Source organism: Hyperolius riggenbachi, chromosome 5, assembly GCF_040937935.1.
Source record: "Hyperolius riggenbachi isolate aHypRig1 chromosome 5, aHypRig1.pri, whole genome shotgun sequence".
Classification (NCBI taxonomy): Eukaryota; Metazoa; Chordata; class Amphibia; order Anura; family Hyperoliidae; genus Hyperolius; species Hyperolius riggenbachi.
Genome location: NC_090650.1, coordinates 64,055,352 through 64,082,661, shown reverse-complemented (window position 1 = coordinate 64,082,661; position 27,310 = coordinate 64,055,352). Strand labels below are relative to the sequence as shown.

General features: G+C 44.4%; 1 long non-coding RNA gene across 1 annotated transcript in view; it reads left to right on the top strand.

Moving 5' to 3' along the window:
* Nucleotides 1-22,344, top strand: part of LOC137519632 (uncharacterized) — a 28,363-nt gene extending 6,019 nt beyond the window's left edge. Inside the window, exon 3 of the long non-coding RNA XR_011021054.1 lies at nucleotides 21,950-22,344. This is a non-coding gene — a long non-coding RNA (uncharacterized lncRNA). The remainder of the gene's footprint in view (nucleotides 1-21,949) is intronic.
* The last annotated feature ends 4,966 nt before the right edge of the window (nucleotides 22,345-27,310 follow it).

Here is a 27,310-nt window from a genome sequence, read left to right as displayed (position 1 = left end):
CTCTTTCCACTGCCTTCATTCCCAAATCATGCGGAATTATTGTGTATAATGAGGCCACATCAGCCGTTACCAAAAGATCATCTGTACCTAGCGTAATCTTTTCTACCTCTTTAATCATTTCTTTCGTGTCCTTAATGAGATATGGGAGTCTCTGCACAATGGGCTGTAAGAACCTATCAATATATTCACCTACTCTCTGATTGAGGGACTCTGTCCCGCTAATTATGGGCCTGCCCGGGGGTTTTTCAGGATCCTTGTGTATTTTTGGGTTCTGATATATCACCGGTATCCTAGGTACATCAATCATAAGATACTTGAACTCCGAATCATCAATTATCCCTTCATCCAATCCTCCCTTAAGAATGTCTCTTAATACCTCTTTATACTGTCTAGTGGGGTCCCCTTTCAGTTTTTCATAGGTTGCATTGTCCCCGACTATTTTATCTAATTCATCAGTGTACTGGTCCTTTCTCATAACCACAACACCACCTCCTTTGTCAGCAGGCCTGATCAGCAGATCTTTTCTTTCAGCTAGTTTGAGTGCTGTCACTAACTCACCATCCTTCCTATGGTCACCCAATTTTTCCAGATCCATCGTGACCAGTTTTCTAAACACTTCCACTGTACTTCCCTTACTGTATGTATTTGGGTTAAATAAGGACCTATTCTTTAGTCCAGTATGTACGTACTCAGGAGCAGGTCTATCCTTATTTCTGTTAATGGCTTCTTTAGATAGGAAATATTTTTTAATGTTAAGTTTCCTCACGTACTTTTGTATATTAATATACGTACCAAATTTGTCCAGGCCCTGTTTCGGGGCATATTTCAGGCCCTTATCCAAGATGGCCATCTCTTCCGGTTTGAGTTGGACCTGGCTAATGTTAAAAATACCCTTTCCCTTCACCTTCTTCGCTTTTCTTCTCCCCCCTCTGCACCCTCTTCTATTCCTCGCTTTCTGCCCCCTCCCCCAGGATCCACCTCCCCCTCTCCCACTCGCTGTCTCCTCACTTCGTCCCAGATCTTCCCAAAAAAATCATCTCCCACATCATTAAGTGGATCAAATCGATTCTGTGTAGGCACATAGCTAGGTATATCATTTTTCGGATACTGTGGTCTCCATTCCCTCCTGGGTTTTTGTGGGCCCATCCCAGGTCTGAAGCCCGGGGTTCTAGGTTGATAAAAATGGCCTCTATACCCCCCCTCATTGTATCTATCCTCTCCTCTGTATCCTCCCATTCTCCCCCGTCTACCTGCCCCATTCATTTGTACTCTTGGGCTTCCATCTTCCCATCTTCCTTCTGCTCTAGGGGAATTAAAATGTACCTGCTGGGATCCCATCCTATGTCCTTCATACCTTGTATCTATCCGGGGTTTGTACTCACCTAGCTGTTGCATCTCCATATGTTCACTTCCAATGGCCATATTCCTTTCAACTTTTTCTTTCCTTTTAGTTTGCTCTACCTGCCATCTATATGCCTGCTTATTCTGATACTCTTGCCAATCACGCTGGAAACGGCCCACCTTAGTTTCACCAACCTCTTTATCAATTTTTACTAGATTTCTCACCATAGTTTCAGTACGCTGTCTAAAATCACTGGCTTCTTTAAAAGTCTCCATCTTCTGTTTCTGTTCCTCAATCTCTTTCTTAATTCTATCTGCCCTCCCATTTTTACGCTTCAGTAGGATCTTCAAGAGGTTAATACCACATTCATTTAAAAAATCCCCTAATTCTTTATCATTCTCATCTCCCTCCTCCCCACCATAAACCATAAGATCCCATCTAAACCGTTTGGGAATAATTCCCTCCTTGATTGATTTCCTCAGGCTAGCAGCATCCCACCATGTGTTAATCTCTTTCTGCATCAGGGAGTGCATGTTCCTAAAACAGTTATCCACATTTCCATTTTGGGGGTTGGCCTCTTTGGTGAATATTGTATCAATATCAGCCTGCCCCCTATTGAAAACATTCAGTAACTCCATATTACCCTAAATAGCAAATACCCAGTGTGCTGCACTAACAATTGTGCTTAATAAAACGTGTGAATTGATCTATGTCTCGTGCGCTCACTTGTTACAAAATAATAACTAATACATATACAATATTCAAAACATACAATTTGCAAAATGTTGCCTCTTAAAGTCCAAAGGCTAATTCACGTGTCCATGGGTCGCTGCACCAAACATCAAGCATCAGATGTGTGTTAACAAAGTTCCTTCCAAGATGCTGCGCTCACATGTGTTTGACCTCTTCATAAGGTTGTATCACTCAAAAAATGAAAAGAAATGAAAACATAGCGTAAAACTGTATTAGAACATTGCCACGTCCCTCACACCCAGTGCCAAGAATTGCTCATGGACTCTGCCCAAGTGTCACCACAGACCACCAGGTCACACAGGTCCTCACCATGTATTATGGCCGCCAACCACAGACAGCAGAGAAAGCACCTTGCACCTTGCAAACAGTGTAAGTTCCCTCAAAGCTTCACACCACCACCAGCAAACGTGGCCTCTCACCTTCTGTTTTGCTGCCCAAATTATAAGACAGCAACTGCACTCAGAACACCCAGCGGATCTTTCACTGCCAGTCTCAAATAGATGTTTCCATAGGAGTAGGGTTCTCACATCAGCCTAATAACTGAGAAGCTCCACATAGTGTAAAACCATTCGCTTTAATAAAATAAATAAAAGTAGTGCACTCACAGATTTCCAGTAAAAGCAAGCATTTCAATAAGTCATCCACGCCAGCTATGTCCGCCCGTAGCTCCGCCCTACGCGTTTCGTGCATGCGCACTCATCAGGAGCTTGAGGCGTATGACCAGCCAGCGCCTTAAAATACTCTTATTCCCACCCAATCGACCAATCCCCAACTTTACCTCAACCAAGATGGCCGCCGGAATACTTCCGCCCTACGCCATCCCTCCCAAAGCCAATGAGAAGTTGCCATGTCAGCAAGGGTCACCCCCGTGATTCCATTCAGCCCGCTGTACTCCCAATGGAAGGTTAGCCGCGGCCAATCACACCCAGGGTGCCGTCCCCACCATCATTTCATGGCTAGTAGTATCAACATGCCGATATTCCGGACCTCTGATTGGCTGGAAACAAAAACTTCCGCACTGATACGGAACTCATAATGTTTACATACACTAGGGATAGAAGGAAATTCCGCATCAATACGGAGTTCCTAGCGATTAAATGTAATAGAATTGAAAGGCAAATTCCGCATCATTACGGCATTCCCAGTATCATATCCAATAAGATCCACTCCTCAAACCCCGGATTATATCAATGCAACTTAACCATATTAGCTTTCCCATCACATTACACAGAATCAATTTTAACCTTTTCCATCATACAGCACATTATCAACTTTACATAATCCCAAAAGCCAGCATTTAATACCATGATGAATTGAACCATATACCCACCCTTCTCTCTTTACGTGTCTTCACCAGACATATTGACAACTGGTCAACTTTGATTTTACCACTTAATCTCTACTGTCTCCATCCAATACCCAATATCCAGTAAAAACCGATAGACTCCCTTCTCCTTGTGTTCAATGCCCGGGCCCCAACCGATGCACACATCCACATCCCCATAATACATGGTGAGGACCTGTGTGACCTGGTGGTCTGTGGTGACACTTGGGCAGAGTCCATGAGCAATTCTTGGCACTGGGTGTGAGGGACGTGGCAATGTTCTAATACAGTTTTACGCTATGTTTTTATTTCTTTTCATTTTTTGAGTGATACAACCTTATGAAGAGGTCAAACACATGTGAGCGCAGCATCTTGGAAGGAACTTTGTTAACACACATCTGATGCTTGATGTTTGGTGCAGCGACCCATGGACACGTGAATTAGCCTTTGGACTTTAAGAGGCAACATTTTGCAAATTGTATGTTTTGAATATTGTATATGTATTAGTTATTATTTTGTAACAAGTGAGCGCACGAGACATAGATCAATTCAATACTTCCAATGTGATTGTTTCATGTAAAGGAATTCCCTGTGTTATACTTTTCAGGTCTAAATAATTGCTTGCACAGTACAGGAAGCAAAGCGTTAGCATCCCCAGGCATCATCCTTAAAGTGGATCTAAACTCAGAACTTTCTCTCTAGCTTAGCCACAGCATGATAACCTTTGTGGGAAAAAAAAACTCCCTAAAAATGTATGAAAATGATAAAACACCAAGTTTGAATCAGGATTAACTTTCTATGGCGCACAGTATTGGAGAGGGATCTGTTGTCTGCCCATACGCCACAGACCAATTCCTGACCGCCACCTGGCCACTGTCTCCCCATATGTAAATGTCTTTGGGGAGGTAAGTCCACCACTACCTCCTATTTTTAAACTGCTTTTAGAGTATATTAATCTTCCAGGGGCCTCTGTTTGTTACATTATGTGTAATGTTGCAAGGAAATTAAGGTTAGGAATCAGAAAGGCATTAATTGTGGAGGGAAGTGAGTATGAAGAACCATATGCAATTCAGTTTTTCTCCTAAGGTTTCTCCTAGGTTATATTTTCACAATGTTTCAATAAAATGCCTTTCAAGCCACCAGCAAGCAAGAAAATACTAATGGTTTGGCAATATTTTTTCACCCAGTTTTTGGTACTTTTTCAATTGCAGATGGCTGACAAGTTTTTATTAAACAGATGATGAGAATTAAACCCCCAAGCGAAAACTTAAGAGAAAAAACTGAATTAAATAAGGTCCTAAATGTGGATACTCAGTCGTTCCCCCACTGTCCCCCTCAAAAATGATTCATTCGCAAACTGATCCATGAAAACGAATCTGATCACCGGTCGTTCGGATCCGTTTTCGCTCAGTTTCCGTTCTGCTGTTTCCGTTCCGTTTCTACATTTCTACAAGTGTATTTTTCTATTTAGAATGGTCATTAGTGTGAAGAAACGTTCCATTTCCTCATTTCCCTCAATGCAGCACTTCAGCTTCCATTTCCGTTCTGCTGGGCTCAGCGGTCCAGAAAAATTGCTGCAGCAGGAAACTTGCGGTCCGCTCAGCGGATTGTGCAGAACGGATCCAATGGATCAGTTCCCATCCGTTACGATCCGTTACCTTCCGCTCCTGGAATGGACTGTTTTTGAACTCTAATGTGAACCGGGCCTAAAGCATGTCTAAAGTGAAAGAAAAACAAAAACAGGTACTCACCTATGGAGAGGGAAAGCTCTGGGTCTTATAGAGCATTCCCATTTCTCTCTTGGTCCTCTCTTTCCAGCGCTGTCACCCCTGTTTTAATTTGCCGCTACAGTAGGCTTTAGAGGGCTTTGGGAGCCCGAGTGCTCCTGAAGATGGGCAGCTCCGTACTGCAGGGGCGTGAGTGCGTGCTTGTGTGGAACCAACCGCCTTCGGGAGTGAGAAGCCTCCCACGGCGGCACAGAGCAATATTTGACGGATACTGCTAACGGGTGATGGTGGTGGAATAAGGGGACCAGGTGAGGAAAAGGGACGCTCTATAAGACCTTATAGGTGCCTTCCCTCTCCTTAGGTGAGTATCTGTTTTTTTTTTGTTTTTATTTTTGCACTTCAGACCTGCGACTAATATTTTTTTGAAAAAGGGTGGTGGGGGGTGGGGTGTGGGGGGGGGGGGGGTGGCAGGTGAGGACATATCAGTCTTTTTTTTCAGGTCACTTCAGAGTCGCTTTCATTAATTTCAACACTTTTCAATCCTGTGCTGGACTCAGTGCCAAGCCAACATTTTTTTTATGTATCTATGAATAATGTGGTATCACAAACACATTGTTATTATTGTTCAACAAATAAGTTCACCACCTATTGTATTTGGAGCAGAGAGAAATAAGAAAACGGGATACATGGCAGTGACTGCAAGCCAGATAACTAGAGATGGGGTGTTGAGGGGTTGGTGGCCCTGGGGGATCTCTTAGTCTAATAGCAATCAGTGTGTGACGGATGGGGTGGGAGGGATGGAGGGGTGTACTTTGGTGTCTCAGCCTTGGGTGCTGGAGGACCTTCTCCCGGCTCTGATGACCACCTCTGCCAAGAATCTAGCGTGTGTACCACAGCCCCTGATGCCTTCCCCTAGTGCCTTGGCCACTGATGTCACTCCCACACCACTCCATTGGCCCGACCTCCCCCTGCCCCCGACAAAGCAACAGAACACATTGCTAACCTGCAAAATCACTTGAGGGATCAGTTCCAGATGCTGCCAGCTGGATGACATGTACACGTGTACTAGGTGCCCATACATCAGGCGATGTATGGGCAGATCGGCCAATGGTGTGTTGACATTGTACATAAGGGGCTGACAGCGTCTGGGGTTTCGTTCCATTCATCACTTGCTCTGATATTGCTCACCGTTACTGCCGTGCACCCGACCGATCACAACGGTCTGACATCTTGCAGCATGTCCGATTGACATGTTCGACCCCAAATTGGTCGCAACATCACTCGGGTATGCACTTGGTGGCACTGATTTTCATCTGATTCGATAACAATTATCAAATCGGCTGACGAGTCACTAGATATTTGGGAACCTTTAGTCGCGCTTCTGCAAATTGCAGAAAACACCTTATCTGTCAATCTGCTAGAAGTACCATACATTTTCCATCATAGATCTCACAAGTTGTAGCTATAAAAGAGACCACTGGGTGGCAGTATGTGATAAACTAAAGAACTAAAGAAAATCCCCAAGCAGATCAAGTGTTCTGTATTCTAAACACTCCATAGTAGATGCAGATTTACAGGATATTCCTGCTGCTGCCCAGGTGGTATGAATTAGGCAGGTGTCTGCGCCACTTGTTTTGAATTCAGCTCAAACTTTAATACCTGCTCCTCTGGTATTCTAGGAATTCAAGTCATATCCCCAGTTTCAGTCTGTTTTGAATTTTTCAAGCAATACAATTCTACAATGGAGCTGCAATTTCAATTCCCAGCACTATATCAGCTTAGAGCAAAAATGGCCTTATTAGAAACAGCAGCTCCATTCACCTAATACGTGGAAGTATAGCTTGTTGCTAAAATGCTGCAAATACTGTTACTCCGGGTGGCATCTGCACAAAATCTGCTTACAATTTTAACTTAAACCTGAACTGAAAATTAAAAGTTGAAATAAACATACACACGTCATACTCACCTCCTATGTAGTTTACTCCTCAATCTCCTTCTCCTCTCCCGCTTCCTATTTGTCCACTTTGATCAATGGAATTCTCCGTTCTCCATTTCGAAAAAAGGCCATTACCCCATAACGGCTTCCTGGGCAACACACTGTTAAACTGTAATATTGCCCACTTGAGCCGTAGGGAAAGATGGGCATTACCTTGGTCATCGGTTGTCCTTTCAGTTATAACTGACATATAGCTTTCAGTTCTGACAAAATATTGTCAGAACTGGAAGGGATCGTTGTTAGAAGAAAATGGGGAGCTTCTGAGAGGAACTGACGATGAGGTAAGTATGCAATATTCATTTGCAGGTACATCATGTGTTTATTTAAATCATTTTACTTGGTTCCAGTTCCCTTCAGCACAAAAAAAAATAACAGGCAACTGAACTGTATTCAAATATTCTTCAATGCACTGTAGTTAGATATTGAAATAGCCATTGGAGTGATCCAGATTTCTACCAAAAGAGAAGTCATGGAAAAGCATGTGATCAACATGTAATTTTATAACAGGTTGGTGATGATCGCCTGATCATGTGTCATCTCTGCTTATGATTTAGCCTACACAGGAAGCTGAAGTGACATGTGATCAGGTTACTGTGAGCAGTAGGAGGAGAATGGGGGGAGAGGTGGGCCTGAGGAGAGCCCACTAAACATGCATGCTCCCCCCTGTTTTTAATTTAATTATGCGCTAAGATATCCTTTAAGGTAAGGTCACGTTTATACCTAATGCTATTTACGGATGGATCCCCGACACGAAGGCACCCAAAATTCGCATTAGGTGTTGTTAAAGCAAATGAAATCATTGGGCTTCTTTCACCTAATGCAGGAAGTTACATGCATTCATGTCCAGAAAATAATAAATTGGACAGAAAACGCGTCCATTCCTCCATAGATAGCATGACCTGTGGTCCGGAAAACCGTATCCAACCAGGAACGCCAACCGCTGGTGGAAACGAGCCCTGAGGCCTTGTTCACATTATAGGCGTTTTTGTAAAAATTTAACAGCGGGCAATTTTCAAAATCGCCCTGAAAACGCTTGTGTAATGATTCTCTATGAGAGAGTTCATATCTGAGCGGTTTATTTGCGATCCGCTTAGAAAAGCGGTGCTTGGCCATTTTTGAGGCGATTTGCCTAAATGGAAGGTATAGGAAAAAGGCAAAATGCTCACAAAATCGCTTTAGCAAGAGATTGCGTGAGCATTTAAGAAATAAAAAAACATTGTTTTTACTGTTTCCGGATTTTTTTCCGGATCAAAAGACGGAGGCGCTCTGCAAAATCGCTTACAAAAACTCCCACAAAAAATGAGCATACGCACAGAAAATCGCTGGAAAACACTTAAAAAACGCGGAAAACCCCCCACTGCGGACAGAGACGGGAGCCGAACGCAATGTGAACAAGGCCTAAAAGTCTTGACCCTTTCACTTCCACTGACGATGATGATTATTAGTTAATAATAACTATAATATTGTTGCTCCAACAATAGCTACCTCTACTGCTACGTCTACTGCTAGTCCTACGTCTGTTAATGTTATATTGACCCACATTTCATTGCCCATACATAAAACAAAGTCCTCCCTACAGTGAGCAGCCAGGCTATGGAATTCCCTACCAGAGGATGTGGTGAAGACAGTACAGAATGAACAAAACGCATTTCCAAATAGACTGGATGCCTTTCTAACAGTAAATGTCATCTGCTGCTATACTTAGCAAACTGCGAATCTGGGGCAATGGAATTCTTTATCCTGTCTGAGGATACATTTCAACTGCCTTTCTCTGAAGATTTTTTCTGGATAATTATAAAATATACAATAATGATAATGATAATAATAATAATAGTAAGAATAATTCTATACACATTGCACTATTTCCTTCAGTCTCTATCTCTCAAATGGACACTCTAATGTTCCAAGTTCCTAAAGATGCCCATACATTTTACAATCCTGGCTGTATAACCCTTTCCAGTGTCACCAAATCTATGTAATACAAGGGGAAGCTGACTGAATATACGAAGAGCTTTTAGTTATTCCTTCAAACTATAAAAATGTGTCAGTACTGTGGGTAGCACTCTCTCCTCGCAGTGCTTAACGAGAAACTCCGACCAAGAATTGAACTTTATCCCAATCAGTAGCTGATACCCCCTTTTACATGAGAAATCTATTCCTTTTCACAAACAGACCATCAGGGGGCGCTGTATGGCTGATATTGTGGTGAAACCCCTCCCAGAAGAAGCTCTGAGTACCGAGGTACTTCTGGCAGTTTCCTGTCTGTGAACCTTGTTACATTGTGGGAAATAGCTGTTTACAACTGTTTCCAACTGCCAAAAAAGCATGCAGCAGCTACATCACTTGCCAGCAGTAAAAATGTCACCATGTGATAAATGTCAGAATATAAATCAGGGATTTAAAATATTTTACAATGGGCACACACTGACTAAATCATTTATACATAATTATTGTAAAAATGAAGCACTTTTTTATTACATTATTTTCACTGGAGTTCCTCTTTACGTCCCTTGTTTAAATCTTGGCCAGGACACTACATGCATGGAGTTTGTATGTTCTCCTTGTGTTTGCATGGGTTTCCTTAGGGGGTTTCCGCTCACAACCCAAAAACAGATGAGCTAATGTCCCCCTCTCCAAATACTGGCCTTAGCCTGTGATAGGGATATTAAACTTTAACTAGACTAGGGATAAGATTCTGAGCTGTACTGAGGTACAGTTAATAACATGACTATACATACTCGCTGTAGAGGAGGTCAGTGCTACATAAATACAAATACACAATAATGGTAAAGCATGTATGATGAGTGGCCAACTTAAAGTAAACCAGAGACGGAAAACAAGTTCTTTTTTTCTTATCTTCTTCCAACAAGTCCTTCCTGGGCCACTCTGTTGCACCACTGTGCTCCTCCAAAAGCTTGTCGACTGGACCAGTCTGCTCCTCCTCCATTTCGCTCTTGATGCCGCTTGCAGCCAAGGAAGTGTGATCTAGGAGGCGTGTGGCCTGGGCCATGCATTCGCAGTAGCTCGCAACAGGCAATCTTTCTGAGGGGAAGAACGGCACAATGGAGCAGCCCAGGAGGACACTCAGAAACCTGTAAGTTCACAGGGGGTTGGAAGAACCCCCTTCTGCGAAGAACCCCCAGCAAGTAAAATAGAACTTGTACCCCCGTCTCAGTTTTACTTGAACACACACTAGGGCCAATATAGGGAAGAAGATAATATAATAATAATAATTATTATTATTATTATTATGTGATTTTGCCTACTCCCATCCAGCTGCAGAAGATTTGCTCCTAGTAGATTGGTGATATCTTCACTGATAGGCTCTCCATAATTTAATATAAACCAGTATTATAGAGTACAACTACAAGAGAGTGACACCTTTGGTATACTCTGCAGGTGTAAGAAATTGACAGACTATTTTGTGCGAATCTCTCTATTTACTTTTCCCAGGCTGGACATTCACCCCATTAGTGCCCATCAACAATTAGCAATGTACACAATAGAGGTTATGACCCTAGAGGCCTTGGCCATAACCAATACGAGCCTCATATATCTCCGAGCTCTAACTAACTCTCTAGGCCCCAAACCCGAACCTCCCAACTAACGGCGGCATATTTACTGCTATGGCACAAACGGGTATTGTTCGAAAGGCACATTCACACTGGCAATAACAAACAGTCTCACTAATGGCATTCCCATGCGGGCTCCATCCTTTAGCCCTGGCCTTGGCCTCGGTTAGTCTGAAACCCACCCTGATTGGGCATATAATTTTACAATGTATCAGTGTTAACGTTCCTTTAATCCCTGCAGGTCTGAATGGTAAAATGGGACCGTGATGTGCGTGGAATGAAAAGACAGCTTCTTAACTGTCTCGTAGATTTGAATCAGCCTTTTAAGAATTCCGAAGCTCTGGTGGTATCCTAGTTGTCAGAGCCGTTCTGTACGCGATTGCTGCCAAGTGGCAAGCGTCCAGTCACTTTTACTAGCTGCCTATTTAGAATGTTTCCCAGCCATCGTGAATAGGTTTTTGTTTAGTGTAGCTCCTAATGCTGACCAATTTATAATTAGTCCCCAAATTTCAGTATTTTTTTTAGGGAAGATGAAGAGGTTGCAACTACCAGAGACTTTTGCTGAATGTATTCATGTTTAGTAGAGCACTAAATTGATGTTCTATAGCTAGCCTATTCAGCATAACATCTCGGTTACCATGGAAACAGCAGTGCTACATGTTACACTGTCATTGGCGATGCTCAGACCGGTCTTTAAATGCTAACTCCTTCTCATCACACCAGTGAACTAAGGACAGGAGCAAGCATTTTAAGTGGATAAATGGCAACAGATGCGTGTTGTGAAGCTGCAAAGTAACTAATGACCACAGCTAGGAATTGCCATGATTTGACCCTTAAATGTGAGATGACAGCTGGTAGATCCATACATTTTTTTGCTCAAATCAGGGCGAACATCTTATTTCTGTGAGTGTAATGGAGGGCCGTTGATTTGGATGGATTAGGAAACTTGTTCAGATCCCTATTAGTTCACTTACCCAGCAACATCAGCAGTGGCAACAGACTGCAGAATGGTAATGGTTAAGGGGAGCAGTGTAATGGTTAAGGGCACTGCCTCTGACACATGGGACCAGGGGTCAAATCTTGGCTCTTCCTGTTCAGTAAGCCAGCACCTAATCAGTAAGGAGACCTTGGCCAAGCCTCCCTAAAACTGCTGCTGTCTGCTGTGCGTGCCCTAGTGGCTGCAGCTCCGGAGCTTTGGGTCCACCAGGAGAAATGTTCTGTGTCTTGCCTTGTATACATGCTAGTGGTAACTTGGCCATATCGGCTGTTCAGCCTGGTCTCGGGTGTCCCAGGTATGGACTTGTTTTAGGTGCCCTGCGCAGGGAGTGGACAGCAATTTTACTGTTACAAACCCCAGGGGAGCGCCGCACATTAAACCATTACCGTGCGTTACCATAGCAACACGTGTGTCAACACGGTAATGCCCACAGAGGTAAAGGGTCAAAACCCTTCAAATTTCCATGCATTTGTTGCACATGGAAACTTTACTGCAATATTACTGCATAAATACCGCAATATTTACAGAATCAGGCGACTTGTCTCTTAACCTCCCTGGTGGTACAAAAAATCCGCCAGGGGGCAGTGCAGCACCTTTTTTAAATTTTTTTATTTTTTAAAAGCATGTAGCTAGCCTAGCGCTAGCTACATGCTTCCCCCCTCCCTTCGCTATCCCTCCCACCCCTCCGATCGCCGCCGGCACTTTTGCCCTGCAGGGAATCCCGTTCTGAACGGGATTCCCTGTATGGGCTTCGCGATGACGTCACCGACGTCATCGACGTTGTGACGTCGGTGGGTGATCCGATCCACCCCTCAGCGCTGCCTGGCACTGATTGGCCAGGCAGTGCAAGGGGTCGGGTGGGGGGGGGGGGCGACGCGGCGCGGCGGGCGGCGGCGATCAGACCAAACACGCAGCTAGCAAAGTGCTAGCTGCGTGTTTGAAAAACAAAATTATGTAAATCGGCCCAGCAGGGCCTGAGCGGCACCCTCCGGCGGCTTACCTTGTGTCCAGCACGGGGTTACCGCTAAGGAGGTTAAAGAGAACCCGAGGTGGGGTTCTTACATCGCAATCCCCATACAGAGGCTGGGTCTGCCTATAGAGCCCAGCCTCTGTTGCTAGTTAGTTCCCTCCAAAGACCCCCCTGCGCGCTGTCAGACCCCATAAAACACAGCCGCGCTATGCGGCTGTATTTACCTCATGAATGTCAGTCTCGGCTGCTCCCCCGCCTCCTGAATCGCTCCGGTCCCGCCCGCGTCCCTTCCCTCCAATCAGCGGTGAGGGAAGGGACGTGGGCGGGGACCGGAGCGATTCAGGAGGCGGGGGAGCAGCCGAGACTGACATCCGTGAGGTAAACACAGCCGCATAGCGCGGCTGTGTTTTATGGGGTCTGACAGCGCGCAGGGGGGTCTTTGGAGGGAACTAACTAGCAACAGAGGCTGGGCTCTATAGACAGACCCAGCCTGTATATGTGGATTGCGATGTAAGAACCCTGTTTCGGGTTCTCTTTAAGATTAATTCACAATACACAACTAAGCAATTTTGTGCATGCTTTTCCGACCCATGGAATTTGTGCTACATTGCGTTATAATACTGCGAACATCAGTGGCCTCAAAAGAATTGAACCCGACAGAAAAACGCTAGCTTTTTGCAATAAGGTGTTCTCAGCCGCATTACATCGCAATGTGCGCAAAGGTAACATGAAAGTTGGCGTCACACACTATGGATCACATCCTTTTGACTTTTCTCCTAAATTTTCTCCTAGGAGATAGTTTTCAATCGGAGATGAACAATAGTCTTGGCCCATGCTTAGACAACATGATTCTGCAGTCTGTTGCCACTGCAGTGGGGAGGGCTGGGATTGTTCTACACACCGGCAGAGGCAAGAGAACCATCTAGCAAGTGTACAAGGCTTTAGGCTGTTAGGTTAACCTACCTGGCGTTCTGGGTAATGCGTACATAAGTACGCATTACCGTTTTTGTTAAATAATTTTTTTTCCTTGCTGTAGCTAGCGTATTGCCAGCTACCGCAGTACGCCATGCCGTCCGCGTCCGCATCCACCCTCCCAATCCCCGCCGGCCATACTTACGCATCCTATCGTCGCTTCTCCCTTGGTGATGATCGTCGACGTCATGACATCGCGGGGAGCTCCGATCCTTCCCATTGCGCAGCCTGGCAGTGATTCGCCAGGCTGCGCTAGGCGTTTCGGGGGGACAGCCCTTTTAGCGACGCATCGCGGCGGATTGGCGGGTAGCAGCGGCGATCGGACAGAACATATAGCTAGCAAAGTGCTAGCTACATGTTCTGAAAAAAAAAGTAAGTAAAAAGACCCTCCAGGGGCTGAGCAATCCTCCTTAGCGTACATGGATGAGCTGAGCTCGTCCATACCGCCAAGGAGGTTAATTTGCATTCCCAAAATGAGTATGGCAGGGACATTAGATCAGGCATGAATTAGTCCTTCTTTGAATCCTATAACTATATTACTATATCATGTCATCATCAACCCGTGTATGGCTAGTTTATAAAAAGTGACCGGATAGTGTACTCGCAGGGGCGTAACTAGACTTCATAGGACCCCCCTGCAAAAATGATAGCGTGGGGCCCCCTTTGACCCCAAACCTCATGAGAGTCATGTGACCGGGAGTCGGTGAATGACAGCAGGGAGTGTTCTGCCGTGAAGCAGCCTCTGGAAGCAGAAAAAATTACAGCTACTCTGCATGGTGGGAGGAGGTGGCAGGGAATTTTTTTTTTGAGCGAACGGGTACGTTTTTTTGCTAATTGGCAGCACTTGCGGTTGGGGAGAAGGAGAAGGAGGGGCCCCCAAAGCAGGGGCGTAACTAAGACCCACCGGGCCCCCCTGCAGAAATGTTAAGCGGACGCTTCTCTCTCTAGTGTCTGACGCGACTTCCTGTTTATACAGGAAGTCGCGTCAGAGGCTAGAGAGAGAAGTGTCCACGCTGGAGCGCACGGAAGGTATGTAGCTGCCGCTGCCCGCCGCTGCACATATATAGTTATTTAAGTTGGAGGGAAGCGCAGAGGAGGGAGACCGAGGTGAGGGAGGGGGGGGGGACCGTCCCCCCTCCTCGCCGAGTGTGGCCATAGCTTTCCCCTCATGCTGCGGCCCCTCCAGCCCTTCAAAATGGCCCTGAGCGGGCCCCTGGGGGGCCCAGGTCCCCCTGCGGGCGCATGGGCTGCGGCCCCTATTGTTACGCCCATGCCCCAAAACCTCTGGGTCCCCCTGCGATGGCAGAGGTCACAGGGGTAATTGCTACGCCCATGTGTACTGGTTAAGGGCTCTGCCTCAGACACAGGAGACCAGGGTTTGAATCTCGGCTTGTCCTGTTCAGTAAGCCAGCACCTATTCAGTAGGAGAACTTGGGCAAGACTCCCTAACACTGCTACTGCCTGTAGAGTGTGTCCTAGTGGCAGCGGCTCTGGTGCTTTGAGTCCGCCAGAAGAAAAGCGCAATATAAATGTTACTCTTATTTGTCATGTCTAATTAATAAAATTGCTTGTTTTTTTTACAATATTAATCTATAAATGATTTAATCAGTGTTTGCCCATTATAAAATCTTTCCTCTCCCTGATTTACATTCAGAAAAATGATCACAGGTGGCGACATCTTTACTCCTGCCAGGTGAAGCTCTGTGAAATGTTGGTTACTGAGAATTCCAAAGTCAGTACAATATATACCAGGTCTCCCAGAATGCTCGCGGGGGGATCCGTAGCTAAACATCGCTGGGAGGGCAGGTCTACATACCGGTCCGCAGCAATATATAGCTATAAGAAGTGTGTCTGATGCTGAAACCAGGAAACTTACCGTAAAAGCGAGTATCCTGAATAATTTACTGCATTTTACTATAAGTCACTACAGTGAGCAATGAGACTAGTTTAGCTTTCTCTGGAAAAGGCACTGGGGTCAGCTCAGTATACAAATGTATGAGGAAGCAGAAACATCCTGAGGGCAGATGGGTCATCCTTGCAGCTCCACTGACCACTATTTTTGGGCAGGTGGAGGATGTTAGATCAATCTATTGATCTTGACGTTTATTTTTCTGGTTATGAACAACTGCACAACATGCTGGCAATAAAAATAATGAAATAGAATTTTCAATAATTTACAATGCTGTTTTTACTATTATTATTATTATTTTTTTTTTGCTTCAATGATAATCTGCTGTTATGATCGTTTTAATGAACGTGTAACATGAAAGCTGCCATTCTGAAATCGATTCTGTAGTGGATTGCTGCTCACTGAGGCTAAGCTGACACAAACATTAAATGGCAACGTCTCTTGATGTTCCTGTTGGCAGGGAGATGTCGAGGGGAAAACAAAAATGGAGTTCTGTGACGGCACATGGGCGGTTCATGTTCGGTGTTTGAATGGTTTTCCATCTGGTGGACACTGCAGTCAATATTTATCAGCTATTTCTAAGGCATGCAAACTGGCGATGCAGTGGAACATGTACCCTCTTTCCCTGAAATTAAGACATGCCCTGAAATAAAGCCCTAGCAGGAGTTTCGAGCATGCTCAAAATATAAGCCTGACCCCAAAAGTAAGCCTTAGTGGCAGTAAGAGGAAAAAGCATGGCAACCTGTGTTATTACCAGAGCCCATGGTCTTATGGGTGGGACTATGGCTCTGTCATTAGGCCAATCCCTGCATTCACTGCTACTCAGCAAGTGCAGTAATTGGCCCAATGCTGGAGCCATGGTCCCGACTGTGAGACCATCGGCTCCAGTGGAAACACAAGTCGTCGTACTTCTACCCTATAGGGTGAAGCTCGGAGACACAGCGGCATGGTGCTGGGGTAAAGAAGAGGATGCATGGGGAAATTGGATGACAAGGGGGGCACCAGAAGGACATGAGGAACAGCAGAAGACAAAGCAGGGGACAAGGAGGACATAGGGAGACGCAGGGGGACGGGATAGAGGAGGACACAAGTACAAAGGGGTACACCAGAAGGACACTAAAGGTACAAGGGAGACACAGGTGTAAACAAGAGGTGGATCCAGTAGAGGGAGAGGCGGCACAGTGGGGAAGGCAGGAGGTCACACAGCACATGAAATTGTGTGTTCATAGAAATGTAAGGCATCCCCTGAAAATAAGCCCTAGCACATCTTTTGGTACAAAAATTAATATAAGACAGTGTCTTATTTTTGGTAAAACACAGTAGTAACATCAACACTGTGAGGTTGTTTGTTGTTTTTTACGGAAACTTTACCATTACTAGCCTTTAATAGCAAAGCTGGCTGTCACTAATATTGGGCACATGCAGGCTGCCTCGTGTCCCCTTGGAGTGTGGCTGTAGGTGTGGTCTCCAGGTGGTGAGAGCGCTTGGGGCACTGCCTGCATTGCTTCACAGCCAAATGCCCGGGGGCACTCTCCAGTTAAGCCAGATCCTAAGTCCCTCTGCATATTTTGCATGCTTATTCCTAGTAGAAAAAACATTTCAGTACCGTGTTAGCCAAACAAATTATGTAGGTAGAAAAAACAAACTTTTTGAAAGTAATACCTATTAATGGGTAACTGATAAAGTTAAATTATGCAAGCTGTTATAAAGTTACATTTACTTCAACATCTAACATCTGGAAATATGCCTGAAGAAGGGGACTAGATCCCTAAAAGCTTGCCTCATTTTAGAGTGAAGTACCTCCATCACGTGTGTGTGTGTGAGGGGGGCGTCAGAGTGTTTTCAACTACCTGCTCCAGGAAGATGAGCGGTCATCTTCAGTCCTGTTAAGTGCATCTCATTGCCACGCAATGACCTTGTGGCTTCCGTCCCTGTCACATGAAAGTTGAATGGCTGCACATTGCGGCAATGAGCTGCACTGAAGTGGATTAACAAGGCCCTTTGATTCTGCCAGGAGCAGGCAATGTATAACACTTACTGCCGCTGCTGCTGTGCATTATGTAAAGGAGTGCGTCTTCCAAGCCCCTCCCCCAATGACAGCGGAAGTCACGGGGGATATTGTGACATCCCAGCATGGCATCCTTTAAACATGCATTGTAGTGTGTGGAAGCAATGCCTCTTTTTGCACAGATTGAAGAGAAGGTTGGTTTTCAGCTCCTGTTAGATTTGTGCTTGAGTACCAGTTGCACAATATGTGTATTTATATTGGCGGTATAACTGTGTGGGTCTTGGGTGCTCCCTTCACAATGGAGATGGCTGTCCTTGACCTATAGAAAAGGTGAGACCGGAAGCCCTTATGGTGCAGTATTGTTAGTATAATTGGAGATGTAAGTTTGTGAATAAGTTATACTCACAAAGGTATGTTGCAATCCTGCAACCACCGTAAATGCCTGCTGAAAGATAACCGTTTCCGCTCGGTGTTCCCGGACCCTCTGGATCTGGGTGGTCGCTCTCCTCCTATGGTCCTGGTCCCCAGCAGACAATGTCCCCAGGGATAGGGATGACACCTCAAAGAAGTGTTGAGTATTCGATTGAAGCACGTCGGTGGAGGCGCCCAAGGATATATTGTGGCAGCAACTAATTGGTTGTAATCATAAAAATTATGTAGAAAAATTATACATGGTATAATAAGGAGGTCTCTTACCTCCAAAAGCAAACTCACGCAGATAGAAAAAGGAGTCTTTAATAAAATAACGGTTATCCTTTAGGCAACGCGTTTCACGGGACGCAGCCCGCTTCCTCAGGTCAATAAACCAGATAACCTTACTAGTAGCCGTGCAGAGCTCGGGCGCATAGATCAAAAAACTCCCAAGCCCACGGGGGATATTGTGACATTCCAGCATGGCATCCTTCCCAACATGCATTGTAGTGTGTGGAAGCAATGCCTCTTTTTGCACAGATTGAAGAGAAGGTTGGTTTTCAGCTCCTGTTAGATTTGTGCTTGAGTACCAGTTGCACAATATGTGTCTTTATATTGGCGGAGAAGCCTTTCCTGCAGCCATATATATTAGAGTGGTGCTGCCCGTTTTCACAGCGCTTACCATTTCCCCCTTCACAGTATTTTACTGTATTATTTACATGGATGAATCTCACTAATATTATAAATTCGGAAGTTTGGATGTTTGTTACTCAATCACGCAACAATGGCTGAACGGATTTGAATGAAATTTGGCACACACAGAGTACATTACCAGGAGTAAAATATAGGATACTTTATATCCACATAACCAAAAAGTGGGCGGAGACATAAACAAATTTCACTGGAAAATGTAAACTGCAGACATTCTTACACTGTTAATGGTAGGGTTCTCAAACTTTGCACAGCTGGTCACTGGGTGACTGGGATTAATATTCAGAGAAGTGGGTGGAGCCTACAAAAGCCAATCAAAATTCATTTATTGATTTTCAAGGGGAATATTTCATTGCTGCCATTCTTGCACTGTTAATGGCTCAAGCCTCAAACCTGGTACAGTTGGTCATTGGGTGACTGGGGTTCAAATTCAGAAAAGGGGGTGGAGCCACAGCCAATCAGATTTGTTTCATTTCAATGCAAATTATTGATGCCAAAGGGTGAGCAAAAGTGGGTGGAGCCAACACCAGCCAAATACATACCCGGGCCATCAGCTAGTAAGTATATATAAGCAGAGCAGGATCATCCACTAGGCAGTCTAGGCAGGTGCTTGGGGTCCAGTGGCCCATCAGACACCTTCTCTAACCTCTCTCCACTTCAGCTTACCAAAAGGACCACAAGGGGGCACAAATCTACTACCTTGCCCAGGGCCCCATTATATCGGAATCCATCTCTGTATAAAAGGGGATCATTCTAATTATGCAAAGCCTAGCTGAGTCTCTTGCACATGGAAGTATATACTGTATTTCCTACTTACTGCTAGGCAGAACTCTCAGGATAAAGGGATTCCATAAAAGAGATTACCTATCTGTTATCCCATAAAAAATGACGTTCTATTTTAAGAATCTAATGACCTGGTTGTATGGAAAGTCCCCAGCTACCATAATGATGTTACTACATCTAATTAATAATTAGTGCTGAAGATGTGTAAGCAGGAGCAGCACCGGTGCCCAGTGTCAGATTTGCCAACTCATCCCTTTAATTACCGATACATCTAATTTTTATGGGTTCCATGGTTAATTGGATTCAGTTATTGCTTCACCTGAATTTAATCAGCCACAGAGCCTGAGCAATTCTTCTGTCAGTTATTAAAAGGATTAGCTGGCAACAATAAACAGCACACTGAACCTCATAGCAGAATGCATGCAGTCACATTCATGCAGCCTTGAGCAATGTATGGTATTGGCTTTCAGTATGTTGATCAATGGCCATAATAAGTCGGTAAGAACTAGTTAAAATTCAACATTGATCTGTTGTTTTGTTTTGCTGACATCTGGTGGTCATGCGCGCATAGATTTCCACCCAAAGTGGCATTGGCAAACAGGGCCAGGGCGAGGTTCTCCAGCACTAGAGGTGGAGATTCCAAAATGTGCCCCCTCCCTCCAAATTGTGCCCACCCCAGTGTAGGTCGTAAAATTAGCTAGGTGTGCCACCAGTATTAGGTAGGGCCCCCCTCCCCCAGTATATATAGCCAGATGTGTTCCAAGTATTAGAAAGGCTCCTCCCCCAGTATAAATAGCCAGATGTGTCCCCAGTAATAGGCAGCCCTTCTCTTCAGGATAGATAGCCTGACGTAACTCCAGGATTATGCAGCCCCCTTCCTAGGATAGATAGCTAGATGTACCCCCAGTATTAGGCAGCCTCCCTTCCCAGAATAGATAGCCAATCGGAACCCCAGGATTATGCAGCCCTTTCCTAGGATAGATAACCACATGTACCCCCTGTATTAGGCACCCCCCCCTCCCCAGGATAGATAGCCAATCGGAACCCCAGGATTATGCAGCCCTTTCCTAGGATAGATAACCACATGTACCCCCAGTATTAGGCAGCCCCCCTCCCCAGGATAGATAGCCAGACGTAACACCAGGATTATGAAGCCCCCTTCCTAGGATAGATAGCCAGATGTACCTCCAGTGTAAGGCAGCCCCCCCCTCCCCAGGATAGATAGCCAGACGTAACCTCAGGATTAGCCAGCCGCCAAGATGCAGAGTAGCAAGCAAAGCACTGTAAAAGTCCTTCTCGCCTCTCCCTCAGGGCTCTGCGTCCAGAGACTGGTGCCTACCCAGCCTCTGCCTCGGCACGGCTTTGCTGACAAACATGTGGAGAAGGGATAAGAGTTGCACAATGAAATGGAAGATCCGCAAAGGCAGTTAAAAAGATAAGAGGTTGCTGCTTACCTTAAGAAAAGTATCTATGCTTGTGTTCACAAAAATATTCTAGTAGCATGATAAAATTTCAATGCGTTTCGTGAGCTACACATCCGCTTCCTCAGGTCAATGGTGTGCCTAATGAGCACTCCAGTGGAGCTGGGAGCACCTTTATGTGGCAAACAGGTCAATCCTTTTCTGATGTAAATCTGATCAGAGAGGGATTAAATTCATCCACACATAGCACATACATTTTGCCTTAAAATCTACTTAAAATCTATTGAACCGCAGCATTGCACTGTTCGATACAGTGCAATGCTATGAACTATCAATCTTTTGCTTCTCCCCTGCTGGATCTGGTCAACCAAAATTTTCCATCCGGTCGTAATTTCAATCGTTCTCAATTACGATCAATGTGAAAATAAGTTCAATTCTTTTCCCCAAAAATCGTCCACAATATGATCAATGTGGCATATTATGCTATAGATTTCTGGCAAATTTGATATCTGAGACATGGAAAAGCAGGCCTATCCCCCCCCCCCCCCCAAAAAAAAAAAGGCTCCCCTTAAAAATAATTAGGTACAGCTCCCCCTTAAACAAACTGCAGCTTGGCATCCCATGCCTTCAGTCTACAGCGCTGCCAGCTCCCAATGTACTTTGTGCTACCAAGGTAGACTATGCTGAAGGTCTGAGTGATGCGGCTCTCTCTCTGCATCACTTGAGACTTTCATCATAGACAGTTCAGGGTGCAGTTGATCACTCTACTGCTGCTCTGCATCACCAAGTGGGACTCTTTGGTCTGGCAGAAGGACTGGGGCATGGCTGCTGACATTCAGGGCACATGCCCAAATAGTTCAGATGCCACTGGTACATACCCTTTTTCTTTCCTTGAAATATGAGTATATTTTCATAATCATCTTGCCAAGAGAGCTAAACGTTTGGCTCCCCCTGACCCACCCAAGAATGCAAATACCTACTGTTTTGAGAGCAAATTTCTGTTTTGCATAGCGTTTTTAGTAAGAGGGCTTTTTTTGTTCTCTCCCGGTTTAGCTAAGATGATACACTTGCTTTAAAAATTAAATTTATAGTCAGTGTGACATGGAATAAGACTGTGGACCAACAACCGATCCTCTCTGCTGGTTGTTTTCCTGAACAAGATTCCATTAGTGATCATCTATGGTCATCCAGGGATTCCCTTACAAAGCCCAAAAAATCCCAACTTTCATGGCAGTGTGACAATGAATAAGACAATGGGCCTACAGCTACTAATCTCTGCTGGATCCTCATCAAGAGAACATTAGTGACCATTCCTGGTAACCAAGGGATCACAACATATAGCTAAAAAAAAACAACAATTTCCATGCCATTGTGACAATGGACCTGCTATTCTTTTCTGCTGGATCTTGAACCCGAGATACAAGACCACAGCTGAAGAATACAGAAGAAGAAACACGATTCCATCTGTTATTTTATTAAATGATTTTTAATTAAATGTTTGTTTTTTTACTTCTTAACCCTTTGGTCTACAGTATAGGTAAAGGGTCTGCAAAAGACCGTGTTTACTTATTCACTTGAGTGGATTAAGACTAGCGTGCACCAAACCCCCAACAAGTAATTGTTGGGTGCTCCAAATGGGCCAGATAATTACCCAAAAATTCCCATACCTATACAAATTGGCTACTAGTGTATTGCGGGGAAGTTAGTAAACCAATTACGTCTCCTCTTGGTACAAACTTCTACAGTGTTGACAGATATGAGGGCTTGACATAACACTGATATTTATCCTTCTGGACATCTTTAAATATCTATAGTTATTTATTCTTTAGTTAAAAAAAAGAAGTCACAACAGGTGTAGAGTAATAGCAAACTGTAAACTTAAAAAATGTAAATAAAAAAATGAATTTGTAACACCGATAAACTATCTCAGAAAAAAAGCCACATATATAAGTAGATAAATACGTGCTCTACTTACATAACATGTATAGCACTGTCCACTTTTGATTTTAGCGATTTTTCTACATTAAAGAAAGAGAAAATCCTTCTTAGCATTTCCAATTTTAACTGTAGCTATTTTAAAGCCAATCCTGATGTCATTTCCTCCCTTACTCTCCTCTGCCTGATTGTGTATGCATTGCCCGCCCTCCACTATAGAAAGTGCATTGTCTCAACATAAGAAAGATTGGCCAATCAAAGAGGAACAGAGGTGTGTGTGTGTGAGGAGGGGGGGGGGGGGGGGGGGTATGACAGGAGGTTCAGGCTGCATTAGTTAAGTCTGAGGGGAAGTAGAGAAGCAAAAAAGGACAACCCAGCATGCCCTGCAACTTCCTTTTTGTTTACCAAATTTTGTGTGTACCATTTGAGTCAGGTAAACTGGGGAATGATCATTTATCAACAAAAGTAATAGGGATTTTAACTTTTGGATTACCTGGTTAGCGTCCTTATTTCTTGCTTACCAGATAAAAATAAAGAATTGATTTTTGATTTTATGCCCGACAGTTACACTTTAAAAAGGTACCATAATGACATATACTAGAATGTAGTAAATTATTCAGGGTTATTATTATTATTCATTTATAACGCACCAACATATTCTGTTGCACTGTACAAAGTACGAAACAAACGTAGGGTACATAATAATACAGACAAATGGTGCACACCAATATATAAAATACAGAATTGGTCACAAAATACATGATCGATACAAAATACAGAATTGATGTAACGCTGGTATAAGTGTACACTGAGTATACTATAACTCGAAGTCAGATCGTCACCTGAGGTCATACACGTGTGGTTAGAAATATGCGGTACAAAAGGATTAAGGCAGAGCTAGGTTAGTAACACGCTAAGTTCATACACTGGTAATCAGATGGCTAAAGTACAAAGGGCTGAGACAGGTGCTAAATCGTTAAACAGGCTGAAGTCATACACATAAGATTAGATGGTAGAGGTACAAACAGGGATGAGACAGAGACAGGGTCGTTAGGCTAGCCGAGGTCAATATCGAATATCAAATGTACTATAGTACAGAGGGATGAGACTTTAATCAAAGTGGAGGGCACTCCGGGTCATACACACAATAACAATCAGGATGATTACAATATACAATACACAATACTGAACTAACTAGAGTACGTATATATCGGCAGTGTCTGCATATATACGTAGCTCTGCAAATCTCTAACTAGGCTCAGTAGTATAGCAAAGTCCAGAGCTCAGAGAACTGAAAGCTATAACGGACAGTGAGTAACTGAATGCCCAGGGTTTATATAGCAGGAATAGAGCACAGACCAAGCCCCCAGGAAAATCAGACCAATCAGCAACATCCCTGAAGCAAGTGTCCGCTGACCGCAGGAATCAGCTGACACACTTCAGACACGCCTCCTTAACCTATAAAGGCAGTTCTGAGCTGTGCGCGTCCTCCTAGAGAGACTGCCAGAAACAACACATTGACCCGCATTTACAAGGGAGCTGGGCATTCGAACATGCTGACTCACATCTACAGGGGTGCCGGGGATGCGACCAAAGAGGAAGAGGAAGAGGAAGCTCCCTCCAGCTGCTTAGAGCAGCCTCCAGAGACAACACCAGGTAAGTTTGTTACAATTGGTAATTACAGTGACAAAAGTAACATGATGAATAAAATGTATAACAAATTCCAGGACACAAAAGGGTGAGAGCAGTGTTGGGCCGAAATTATGCATTAGCGTAATTACGCATCGTAATTCACTACAAATGCATCGTAAGCATTACGTGTAAGGTTACTGTATTACGCGTAATTAATTACGCGTAGACCGTAGGTTACGTTATTACGCGTAACAAATTACGCGTAAGACAGTAAACTCCCATTGAAATTACACAGTCTGCCGTAATCGCGTAATATTACGCTCCCGTATAATATAAAAAAGCCGCCGACTTTAAGGGTTAATAGCAAAGCCCCCTTAATTGCTAAGAGCCTCAAATTTGGAGAATATATTAAGGAGATCAGAAGGAATAAGAGGAAAAAAATTTTTTTCAAAAAGACCTTATAGTTTTTGAGAAAATCGATGTTAAAGTTTCAAAGGAAAAATATATACATTTAAAAACCCGCCGACTTTAACGGTTAATAGCAAAGCCTGCTTAAAATTTAGGAACACCAAATTCACAGGGTATATTAAGGGGATCAGTGGGAATAAGAGGAAAAACATTTTTTTCAAAAAGACCTTATAGTTTTTGAGAAAATCGATTTTTAAGTTTCAAGGGCAAAAATGTCTTTTAAATGCGGAAAATGTCATTTTTTTTTGCACAGGTAACAATAGTGTTTTATTTTCATAGATTCCCCCAAGTGGGAAGAGTTTTACTTACTTCGTTCTGAGTGTGGGAAATATTTAAAAAAAATGACGTGGGGTCCCCCCTCCCAGACCTCTTTAACCCCTTGTCCCCCATGCAGACTGGGATAGCCAGAATGCGGAGCACCGGCCGTGTGGGGCTCCGCACCCTGACTATACCAGCCCGCATGGTCCATGGATTGGGGGGTCTCGGAAGGGGAGGGGCAGCCAAGCTTTCCCCTCCCCCTCCGAGCCCTTGTCCAATCCAAGGACAAGGGGCTCTTCTCCACCTCCGATGGGCGGTGGAGGTGGAGGCCGCGATTTCCTGGGGGGGTTCATGGTGGCATCTGGGAGTCCCGTTTAAAAAGGGGTCCCCCAGATGCCCACCCCCCCCTCCCAGGAGAAATGAGTATAGAGGTACTTGTACCCCTTACCCATTTCCTTTAAGAGTTAAAAGTAAATAAACACACAAACACATAGAAAAAGTATTTTAATTGAACAAAAAACATAACCACGAAAAAAGTCCTTTAATATTCTTAATTAACCATTAATACTTACCTGTCCCTTTAAAAGCCAGTTCCCACGCAATATCCTCGGAAATATACTAATCAGTTACAATGTAACAAAGTTGTTACAATGTAACAACTTTGTTACTTTGTAACTCCACCGCACCCGACGTCACTCGCTGCTCACCCGCCGGCCGCCGCATACACGCTAAGTCCCCGCCGGCTGCCGCCGTCCACTCCGCCCACACCTGTCACCCATATACATGCTGGCACCCATGGGTGCCAGCATGTATATAGGTGACATGTGGGAGAGGCGGGGAGGGCAGCGAGAGCCGGCGGGACTTAGCGTCCTTCACCCGACAGAGCTCTGAGCTATATAGCTCAGAGCTCTCTAAAGCATCTTTGTATTTGGGCTCCAAGGAGCCCCATTGGTCCTTAGCAGACCAATGGGGTTCCTTCTGATTTAAAGGAACCCCATTGGTCTGCTAAGGACCAATGGGGCTCCTTGGAGCCCAAATACAAAGATGCTTAGAGAGCTCTGAGCTATATAGCTCAGAGCTCTGTCGGGTCCGTGCAGCGCAGACGCGTATGCGGCGGCGGCGAGTGACGTCGGGTGCGGCGTAGTTACAATGTAACAAAGTTGTTACATTGTAATAACTTTGTTACATTGTAACTGATAGAACATTTCCGAGGCTATTTCGAGGGACAGGTAAGTATTAATGGTTAATTAAGAATATTAAAGGACTTTTTTCGTGGTTATGTTTTTTGTTCAATTAAAATACTTTTTCTATGTGTTTGTGTGTTTATTTACTTTTAACTCTTAAAGGAAATGGGTAAGGGGTACAAGTACCTCTATACTCATTTCTCCTGGGAGGGGGGTGGGCATCTGGGGGACCCTCTTTTTAAAAGGGACTCCCAGATGCCACCATGAACCCCCCCCCCCCCAGGAAATCGCGGCCTCCACCTCCACCGCCCATCGGAGGTGGAGAAGAGCCCCTTGTCCTTGGATTGGACAAGGGCTCGGAGGGGGAGGGGAAAGCTTGGCTGCCCCTCCCCTTCCGAGACCCCCCCAATCCATGGACCATGCGGGCTGGTATAGTCAGGGTGCGGAGCCCCACGCGGCCGGTGCTCCGCATTCTGGCTATCCCAGTCTGCATGGGGGACAAGGGGTTAAAGAGGTCTGGGAGGGGGGACCCCACGTCGTTTTTTTTTAATATTTCCCACACTCAGAACGAAGTAAGTAAAACTCTTCTCACTTGGGGGAATCTATGAAAATAAAACACTATTGTTACCTGTGCAAAAAAACCCTGACATTTTCCGCATTTAAAAGACATTTTTGCCCTTGAAACTTAAAAATCGATTTTCTCAAAAACTATAAGGTCTTTTTGAAAAAAAAATTTTCCTCTTATTCCCACTGATCCCCTTAATATACCCTGTGAATTTGGTGTTCCTACATTTTAAGCAGGCTTTGCTATTAACCGTTAAAGTCGGCGGGTTTTTAAATGTATATATTTTTCCTTTGAAACTTTAACATCGATTTTCTCAAAAACTATAAGGTCTTTTTGAAAAACATTTTTGGCAGCATGACAGCATTAATTGCT